Source organism: Melanerpes formicivorus, unplaced genomic scaffold, assembly GCF_026170545.1.
Source record: "Melanerpes formicivorus ecotype bairdi unplaced genomic scaffold, bMelFor1.0.p_v2 SCAF_3027, whole genome shotgun sequence".
Taxonomy (NCBI): domain Eukaryota; kingdom Metazoa; phylum Chordata; class Aves; order Piciformes; family Picidae; genus Melanerpes; species Melanerpes formicivorus.
The window spans coordinates 5,001-15,000 of record NW_027145378.1 but is presented as its reverse complement, the minus strand read 5'-3'; positions in this window follow the sequence as shown (position 1 = coordinate 15,000).

Genomic DNA, 10,000 nt, shown 5'->3' with positions numbered 1-10,000 from the left:
CGAGGCCGGCCCCTGGCTGCCAGATCCCGGGCACGATTCAGGCAGCAGCAGCGGAAGCGAGCGATACCGACACGCCCGGCGGGGAGAAGGCCCTCGTCTCTCTCCCCGCCTTGCCACGGGAGCACCGGGACGTGCTAGAGGAGACAGCGACCCGCGGAAACGGGGCGCGCCCCCGGCACGCCAGGACCTTAGAGCCGGGGCGGCTCGCTCGGCAGCGGGCGGGGGGACGGGCCACAAAGCCGCCCCTCTCAGGCTAGAGGTTTCATTTAGGGAGGAACCCTCGGGGACCCCACCCGGGCAGGTGAGGCCTCACGCGCGGCGCCGCTTTTAGCCCCTTTTAAATTTTGCGACGCCGCCGCCTCGCTCTCGGCTCGGCCAACCCCCGCCACACGCAGCTGCTCGCGGCCGGCACCCGCGGGTACCCGGAACCGAGGACGACACCGGCGCCTCACGCGTTTTAGGACACCTGAAAACTCACGGGGCCACGCAGCAGTCACAAAGCCGGTTGCGGTAGACCGGTCCCCGAACCCTGCCCCAGCGCCGGGGGGGAGGTGGAAAGGGGAGGATGCGGCAAGGCACGCGCCGGGCCGCTAACGCCACGGCTCCCCCCCGCTCGAGCCGCTCGGGGCTGGGGGAACGAGGACGACACCTCACACGCGACGGGAAGCGAAGTGGAAAGGAAGACCGCCCTTGCCCTGCCGGCCGGGGGCCCTTTCCGACGCGACCCGAAAGGCCTCATCGATCAACAAGGACAGAAGGAAAGGAAGCCAGCGGAGGCCCCACGGCCTCGCTCTTCTGGGACAGACACAGCCACGCGCACCCGCCACCGCCCTCGGGAGCAGCCAGCAGGCACGGGGCTCGGCGTGCGGGCAACACGCCGGAGGAGCAAACGGGGCGCCCTCCAGAGATGGGGGGGGGGGGCAAGCTGCACCGGGCCGCACCGGCTCACAGGGCACCTCTGCCTCCCCGAAACGTGGGCTTGCATTTTCCCTCAAGCTGCACCGAGTTACATCTCCATCACGGGGCGCCCCTCTGGAGCCAGGAGGAAGCCGTGCTGGGGCACCGGCTTGCCCTCCTCCCCCCATGCCGGGCTCCATAGCATACGAGTGGCCAGTCACCGCCGCTGGCTTTTCCCTTAGATGCCGTGCCCCCGCGGGCTGCGGCTTTGGCCATGGGGGGGAACCCCCGTGAAGAGGGTCCAGTGCTGGGAACTCTCTCTGCCCCTTACCGGGCTCTCTCTCGCCGTGCCTGGACGGGCTTGCTTTCCATTCTTGGTGGGACCGACGCCGGCACCACGTCTCCCCGGCTTTCTCTGCCCCCGTGCCCCACCGGGCAAACTTCGCTTTGGGGGTTCCACACTTCGGCAGTGGCCGGCGCCAGCCACTCGTCAACTTTTTTTCTTTTCCCCTCTTTCGTTGCCGAGCCCGGGCTGGGCTCCGGCTCACGGACGAGCGAAACCCATCCAACACCGCTGAGGGTGCGCCAGCGGCCGCTCCAAACCGCCGCGCCTTTGCTCGGCCCCGCGGGTCCCCTCTCTGACCCGGGGGAAAGCCACCGAGAAGCCAGACGGACCCCTGCCCAGCCGCCTGGCGGGTGGCTTGGAGCAGCCGCTCGGCAGCGCTGCCCTGGGAGTGCTCGGCGTCATTCGTTCCCTCATATACGGAACTGGAGGGCCGTCAGCTCCGCGAGCGCACAACCAGCCGACCTCCGCCCAGCGGCAGGTCGCAGAAATCACGCCGGCTTGTACGATGACGTAGGCGGAGGCAGAGCGCAACAGCGACCCCTTGGCGACAAGCGCGAGCTCCGCGGAGAGCACGTCTACTCGCCGAGGGAGAGCACGTCTACTCGCCGAGGGAGAGCACGTCTACTCGCCGAGGGAGAGCACGTCTACTCGCCCAGGGAGAGCACGTCTACTCGCCGAGGGAGAGCACGTCTACTCGCCGAGGGAGAGCACGTCTACTCGCCCAGGGAGAGCACGTCTACTCGCCGAGGGAGAGCACGTCTACTCGCCCAGGGAGAGCACGTCTACTCGCCGAGGGAGAGCACGTCTACTCGCCCAGGGAGAGCACGTCTACTCGCCCAGGGAGAGCACGTCTACTCGCCCAGGGAGAGCACGTCTACTCGCCCAGGGAGAGCACGTCTACTCGCCCAGGGAGAGCACGTCTACTCGCCCAGGGAGAGCACGTCTACTCGCCCAGGGAGAGCACGTCTACTCGCCCAGGGAGAGCACGTCTACTCGCCCAGGGAGAGCACGTCTACTCGCCCAGGGAGAGCACGTCTACTCGCCCAGGGAGAGCACGTCTACTCGCCGAGGGAGAGCACGTCTACTCGCCGAGGGAGAGCACGTCTACTCGCCGAGGGAGAGCACGTCTACCTCCCGGCTGAGGGAGAGCACGGGGGGGGGGGACAAAGACAGGCGGCAGCAGCTTCGGTGAACGTCACCCGGGAGGCGACCGGGGGTGTCCCGGGGCTGTCCCGGGAAGCCGGCGTCCGGCACAGGGAACCGTCAGCTGCCGGACCGGGGCGAATCCCCGCGGCCACGGCAGGGGTGGGGGCTCGAAGACAGCCGGCAGCCGCTTCGGTGAACGTCACCCGGGAGGAGACTGGGGCCCTCCCGGGACCGTCCCGGGAAGACGACGTTCGGCACGAGATCCCGGCCGCGGCCGGGACCGGCTCGAAGCCTCGCGGTCCCGGCAGCAGCCGGAGCCGCTCGCCGCCTCGGGCTCCCGGCCCCCTACAGATCCGGCGACTCGTTCGCGGGCGGCGGGGGGAGGCAGTGGAGGGGGTGCGGGGAGAAGCGGCAGCGGAGGCGGAGGGGGGGGGGGCTCGAAGACAGCCGGCAGCCGCTTCGGTGAACGTCACCCAGGAGGCGATCGGGGCCGTCTCGGGGCCGTCCCGGGATGCCGGCTTCCGGCACGGGGTCCCGGCCGCGGCCGGACCGGCTCGTATCCCCGCGGCTCCGGTAGGGGGGGGGGGGGGCTCGAAGACAGCCGGCAGTCGCCTCGGTGAACGTCACCCGGCCGGCGACCGCGGCCGTTCCGGGGCCGACCCGGGAAGCCTGCGACAGGCACGGGGTCCCAGCCGCGGCCGGACCGACTCGAAGCCCCGCGGCCCCGGCACGGGGGAGGCCCAAAGACTGGCGGCAGCCGCTTCGCTGAACGTCACCCGGCCGGCGACCGGGGCCGTCCCGGGGCCGTCCCGGGATGCCGGCTTCCGGCACGGGGTCCCGGCCGCGGCCGGAGCGGCTCGAATCCCCGCGGTCCCGGCAGCAGCCGGAGCCGCTCGCCGTTCGGGCTCCCGGCACCCTACGGATCCGCCGACTCGTTCGCCGGCGGCGGGGGGAGGCAGTGGAGGGGGTGCGGGCAGAAGCGGCAGCGGAGGCGGAGGGGGGGGGGGGCTCGAAGACAGCCGGCAGCCGCTTCGGTGAACGTCACCCGGCCGGCGACCGGGGCCGTCCCGGGGCCGTCCCGGGATGCCGGCTTCCGGCACGGGGTCCCGGCCGCGGCCGGAGCGGCTCGAAGCCCCGCGGTCCCGGCAGCAGCCGGAGCCGCTCGCCGTTCGGGCTCCCGGCACCCTACGGATCCGGCGACTCGTTCGCCGGCGGCGGGGGGAGGCAGTGGAGGGGGTGCGGGCAGAAGCGGCAGCGGAGGCGGAGGGGGGGGGGGCTCGAAGACAGCCGGCAGCCGCTTCGGTGAACGTCACCCAGGAGGCGATCGGGGCCGTCCCGGGGCCGTCCGGGGATGCCGGCTTCCGGCACGGGGTCCCGGCCGCGGCCGGACCGGCTCGAAGCCCCGCGGTCCCGGCAGCAGCCGGAGCCGCTCGCCGTTCGGGCTCCCGGCACCCTACGGATCCGGCGACTCGTTCGCCGGCGGCGGGGGGAGGCAGTGGAGGGGGGTGCGGGCAGAAGCGGCAGCGGAGGCGGAGGCGGGGGGGGGCTCGAAGACAGCCGGCAGCCGCTTCGGTGAACGTCACCCAGGAGGCGATCGGGGCCGTCCCGGGGCCGTCCGGGGATGCCGGCTTCCGGCACGGGGTCCCGGCCGCGGCCGGACCGGCTCGAAGCCCCGCGGGTCCCGGCAGCAGCCGGAGCCGCTCGCCGTTCGGGCTCCCGGCACCCTACGGATCCGGCGACTCGTTCGCCGGCGGCGGGGGGAGGCAGTGGAGGGGGTGCGGGCAGAAGCGGCAGCGGAGGCGGAGGCGGGGGGGGGCTCGAAGACAGCCGGCAGCCGCTTCGGTGAACGTCACCCAGGAGGCGATCGGGGCCGTCCCGGGGCCGTCCCGGGATGCCGGCTTCCGGCACGGGGTCCCGGCCGCGGCCGGAGCGGCTCGAATCCCCGCGGTCCCGGCAGCAGCCGGAGCCGCTCGCCGTTCGGGCTCCCGGCACCCTACGGATCCGGCGACTCGTTCGCGGGCGGGGGGGGGAGGCAGTGAAGGAGGTGCGGGCAGAAGCGGCAGCGGAGGCGGAGGGGGGGGGGGGTGCTCGGAGACAGCCGGCAGCCGCTTCGGTGAACGTCACCCGGGAGGCGACCGGGACCGGCCCGGGAAGCCATCGTCCGGCCCCGGATCCCGGCCGCGGCCGGACCGGCTCGAATCCCCGCGGCCCCGGCACGGGGGAGGCCCAAAGACTGGCGGCAGCCGCTTCGGTGAACGTCACCCGGCCGGCGACCGGGGCCGTCCCGGGGCCGTCCCGGGATGCCGGCTTCCGGCACGGGGTCCCGGCCGCGGCCGGACCGGCTCGAATCCCCGCGGTCCCGGCAGCAGCCGGAGCCGCTCGCCGTTCGGGCTCCCGGCACCCTACGGATCCGGCGACTCGTTCGCGGGCGGGGGGGGGGAGGCAGTGAAGGAGGTGCGGGCAGAAGCGGCAGCGGAGGCGGAGGGGGGGGGGGGTGCTCGGAGACAGCCGTCAGCCGCTTCGGTGAACGTCACCCGGGAGGCGACCGGGACCGGCCCGGGAAGCCATCGTCCGGCCCCGGATCCCGGCCGCGGCCGGACCGGCTCGAATCCCCGCGGCCCCGGCACGGGGGAGGCCCAAAGACTGGCGGCAGCCGCTTCGGTGAACGTCACCCGGCCGGCGACCGCGGCCGTTCCGGGGCCGTCCCGGGAAGCCTGCGACAGGCACGGGGTCCCGGCCTCGGCCGGACCCGCACTGGGTGCCGCCGCCTCGGGCTCTCGGGACGGTATGGATCCGCCGACTCGTTCGCCGGCAGCGGGGGGAGGCAGTGGAGGCGGTGCGGGGAGAAGCGGCAGCGGAGGCGGAGGGGGGGGGGGGCTCGAAGACAGCCGGCAGCCGCTTCGGTGAACGTCACCCAGGAGGCGATCGGGGCCGTCCCGGGGCCGTCCCGGGATGCCGGCTTCCGGCACGGGGTCCCGGCCGCGGCCGGACCGGCTCGTATCCCCGCGGCTCCGGCAGGGGGGGGGGGGGCTCGAAGACAGCCGGCAGTCGCCTCGGTGAACGTCACCCGGCCGGCGACCGCGGCCGTTCCGGGGCCGTCCCGGGAAGCCTGCGACAGGCACGGGGTCCCAGCCGCGGCCGGACCGACTCGAAGCCCCGCGGCCCCGGCACGGGGGAGGCCCAAAGACTGGCGGCAGCCGCTTCGGTGAACGTCACCCGGCCGGCGACCGGGGCCGTCCCGGGGCCGTCCCGGGATGCCGGCATCCGGCACGGGGTCCCGGCCGCGGCCGGAGCGGCTCGAATCCCCGCGGTCCCGGCAGCAGCCGGAGCCGCTCGCCGTTCGGGCTCCCGGCACCCTACGGATCCGGCGACTCGTTCGCCGGCGGCGGGGGGGAGGCAGTGGAGGGGGTGCGGGCAGAAGCGGCAGCGGAGGCGGAGGGGGGGGGGCTCGAAGACAGCCGGCAGCCGCTTCGGTGAACGTCACCCGGCCGGCGACCGGGGCCGTCCCGGGGCCGTCCGGGGATGCCGGCTTCCGGCACGGGGTCCCGGCCGCGGCCGGAGCGGCTCGAATCCCCGCGGTCCCGGCAGCAGCCGGAGCCGCTCGCCGTTCGGGCTCCCGGCACCCTACAGATCCGGCGACTCGTTCGCCGGCGGCGGGGGGAGGCAGTGGAGGGGGTGCGGGGAGAAGCGGCAGCGGAGGCGGAGGGGGGGGGGGGGCTCGAAGACAGCCGGCAGCCGCTTCGGTGAACGTCACCCGGGAGGCGACCGGGACCGGCCCGGGAAGCCATCGTCCGGCCCGGGATCCCGGCCGCGGCCGGACCGGCTCGAATCCCCGCGGCCCCGGCACGGGGGAGGCCCAAAGACTGGCGGCAGCCGCTTCGCTGAACGTCACCCGGCCGGCGACCGGGGCCGTCCCGGGGCCGTCCCGGGATGCCGGCTTCCGGCACGGGGTCCCGGCCGCGGCCGGACCGGCTCGAATCCCCGCGGTCCCGGCAGCAGCCGGAGCCGCTCGCCGTTCGGGCTCCCGGCACCCTACGGATCCGGCGACTCGTTCGCCGGCGGCGGGGGGAGGCAGTGGAGGGGGTGCGGGCAGAAGCGGCCGCGGAGGCGGGGGGGGGGGGGGGGCTCGAAGACAGCCGTCAGCCGCTTCGGTGAACGTCACCCGGGAGGCGACCGGGACCGGCCCGGGAAGCCATCGTCCGGCCCCGGATCCCGGCCGCGGCCGGACCGGCTCGAAGCCCCGCGGCCCCGGCACGGGGGAGGCCCAAAGACTGGCGGCAGCCGCTTCGCTGAACGTCACCCGGCCGGCGACCGGGGCCGTCCCGGGGCCGTCCCGGGATGCCGGCTTCCGGCACGGGGGTCCCGGCCGCGGCCGGAGCGGCTCGAATCCCCGCGGTCCCGGCAGCAGCCGGAGCCGCTCGCCGTTCGGGCTCCCGGCACCCTACGGATCCGGCGACTCGTTCGCCGGCGGCGGGGGGAGGCAGTGGAGGCGGTGCGGGGAGAAGCGGCAGCGGAGGCGGAGGGGGGGCGGGGGGGACGATAGTGGCGGGGGGCGGGGGGTGCTCGAAGGCAGCCGGCAGCCAGTTCGGTGAACATTCGCCGGGGCGGGGGGGGCGACCTGTCCGTGCCCGGGGCAGCCCCGGGAAGCCGGCAGCCAGCACGGGGGTCCCGGCAGCACCTGTTCCCTGCCCTGGGACTTGCCGTGCCCGGCGGCCGGTTGCCGGGTGGGGGGAGCGATGAGAGGCGGGGCGCAGCGGCCGGGGCAGCGCCGGGCCGCAGCGGGGGGCTGGGCGGGTGGGGTAGGCGTCGAGCGGCAAGCCCTCGGCTGCAGCGAATGTTCGGCGGTGCGGGGCGGGGGGGGGACGGGACGACACGTTGGGGGCGCCGAGTCCGAGCCACCCCCGGCCCCAGGGGCGGCCGGAGGGGGAGGCCGGTGCCTGGCCCTGGGAGCTGCTGGGCGCCGGATGGCCGAGGGTGCGTCAGAAGCCGCCCGAGCGGTCGAGCAGGTCCTCCAGAAAGGCCTAGGGTGGCTTCGAGGGCCCCGGGAGCAGTCGAGGGAGGCCTCCAGGCAGGTCTGGAGTGGATGGGAGGCCTTCCAAAGCAGACAAGGGAGGCTGCCAGCGGGGCCTAGGCTGGCACTGCAGCCTGTAAATGGTTGGGGGGGGGGGCCTCTGGTGCGGCCTGGAGTCTCTGGCTGGCGTCCAGAGAGGTGCAAAAGATCCTCTGGTGCGGCCTGGGGTGGCGGAGAAGCCTGCAGAGCGTGCGGGGGAGGCTTCTGGTGCGGCCTGGGGTGGGTCGGAAGCCTGCAGAGCGTGCGGGAGAGGCTTCTGGTGCGGCCTGGGGTGGCTGAGAAGCCTGCAGAGCGTGCGGGAGAGGCTTCTGGTGCGGCCTGGGGTGGCTGAGAAGCCTGCAGAGCGTGCGGGAGAGGCTTCTGCTGCGGCCTGGGGTGGCTGAGAAGCCTGCAGAGCGTGCGGGGGAGGCTTCTGTTGGGGCCTGGGGTGGGTCAGAAGCCTACAGAGCGTGCGGGGGAGGCTTCTGGTGCGGCCTGGGGTGGGTCGGAAGCCTGCAGAGCGTGCGGGAGAGGCTTCTGTTGGGGCCTGGGGTGGCTGAGAAGCCTGCAGAGCGTGCGGGGGAGGCTTCTGCTGCGGCCTGGGGTGGCTGAGAAGCCTGCAGAGCGTGCGGGAGAGGCTTCTGCTGCGGCCTGGGGTGGCTGAGAAGCCTGCAGAGCGTGCGGGAGAGGCTTCTGGTGCGGCCTGGGGTGGCTGAGAAGCCTGCAGAGCGTGCGGGAGAGGCTTCTGCTGCGGCCTGGGGTGGCTGAGAAGCCTGCAGAGCGTGCGGGGAGAGGCTTCTGCTGCGGCCTGGGGTGGCTGAGAAGCCTGCAGAGCGTGCGGGAGAGGCTTCTGCTGCGGCCTGGGGTGGCTGAGAAGCCTGCAGGGCGTGCGGGAGAGGCTTCTGCTGCGGCCTGGGGTGGGTGGGAAGCCTGCAGAGCGTGCGGGGGGAGGCTTCTGGTGCGGCCTGGGGTGGCTGAGAAGCCTGAAGAGCGTGCGGGAGAGGCTTCTGGTGCGGCCTGGGGTGGCTGAGAAGCCTGCAGAGCGTGCGGGAGAGGCTTCTGGTGCGGCCTGGGGTGGCTGAGAAGCCTGCAGAGCGTGCGGGGGAGGCTTCTGGTGCGGCCTGGGGTGGCTGAGAAGCCTGAAGAGCGTGCGGGAGAGGCTTCTGGTGCGGCCTGGGGTGGCTGAGAAGCCTGCAGAGCGTGCGGGGGAGGCTTCTGGTGCGGCCTGGGGTGGCTGAGAAGCCTGCAGAGCGTGCGGGAGAGGCTTCTGCTGCGGCCTGGGGTGGGTGGGAAGCCTGCAGAGCGTGCGGGAGAGGCTTCTGCTGCGGCCAGGGGTGGGTCGGAAGCCTGCAGAGCTTGCGGGGGAGGCTTCTGCTGCGGCCTGGGGTGGGTCGGAAGCCTGCAGAGCATGCGGGGGAGGCTTCTGCTGCGGCCTGGGGTCTCTGGGTGGCCTCTAGAGAGGTGCAAAAGACCCTCTGGGTTGGGCTGGGGTGGCTCTTGGACCCCTGCCACACAGTGGAGAGAGGCCTCCGGCCCGCCACCTGTGTCCCTGTGTGCCTGAGTGCCTGTGTCCCTGTGTCCCTGTGTCCCTGTGTCCCTGAGTGCCTGAGTGCCTGTGTCCCTGTGTCCCTGTGTCCCTGAGTGCCTGAGTGCCTGAGTGCCTGTGTCCCTGTGTCCTTGTGTCCCTGTGTCCCTGTGTGCCTGAGTGCCTGTGTCCCTGTGTCCCTGTCTGTGTACCTGTGTGCGAGTGTCCGGCACGCCACCCAGCGGCGGCGGGCAAGCAGGTAGGCGGGTGGGCGGGCCGGCGAGGGCCAGTGTGAGTTTGGGGGGTGGGAGGGGAGGCGGCAGCTGGAAGCGTCAGAGGAGGGGGCGTGGCTCCGGCTGGCCCCGGGAGCAGGTTCCCGGGACCGGGACCGGCTGGACCCGGCGGGTGGTTGATCCCGGGGCGGGGGGCAGAGGCGGCGGGAAGCGGCAGCTGCGTGTGCGGCGGGGGGGGTGGAGGGCGAACCGCGGCGGGAAGCGGATGCTTCAGAGCAGGTTACGGGGGCGGGGACGGACGACACCACCTGTCCCCGCCCCGGGACGGGCTGGACCCGGCGCCCTGGACCCGGCGCCGTGTACCCGCCGCCGCCCCCGCCGCCGCCCCCCTCCGCCACCCCGGGACCCCGACGTTTTTTGGCGCCCGCGCCTTTTTTTGCTCCCCGCCTGCCCGCGCTGCCCCGGGCCCTCCCCCGGGGCGGGGCGGGAGGGAGGGACGGACGGACGGGTAGCCGGGGATCTCCGAGCGCGCGCCACCAGACCGAGGCGGGTCCCGGCGGCGGCGGCGGCGGCGGCGGCGGCGGCAGCAAGCGACGGCGGGGGGGGCAGGCTAGGGAGAGAGGGGGGAGCGGCATGCGGTAGGGCTGGGGGGTTTGTTTCGGGGGGGAGGGGTGGGGGGGGGGTGGCAGCGGTCAGCGAGAGCGGGGAGAGGGGGAGCGGCATGCGGTAGGGCTGGGGTGTTTTTGGGGTGGGGGCGTTGGGGGGATTAGCGGGCGGGCGGGCAGCCGAGCCAAGCGGCAAGC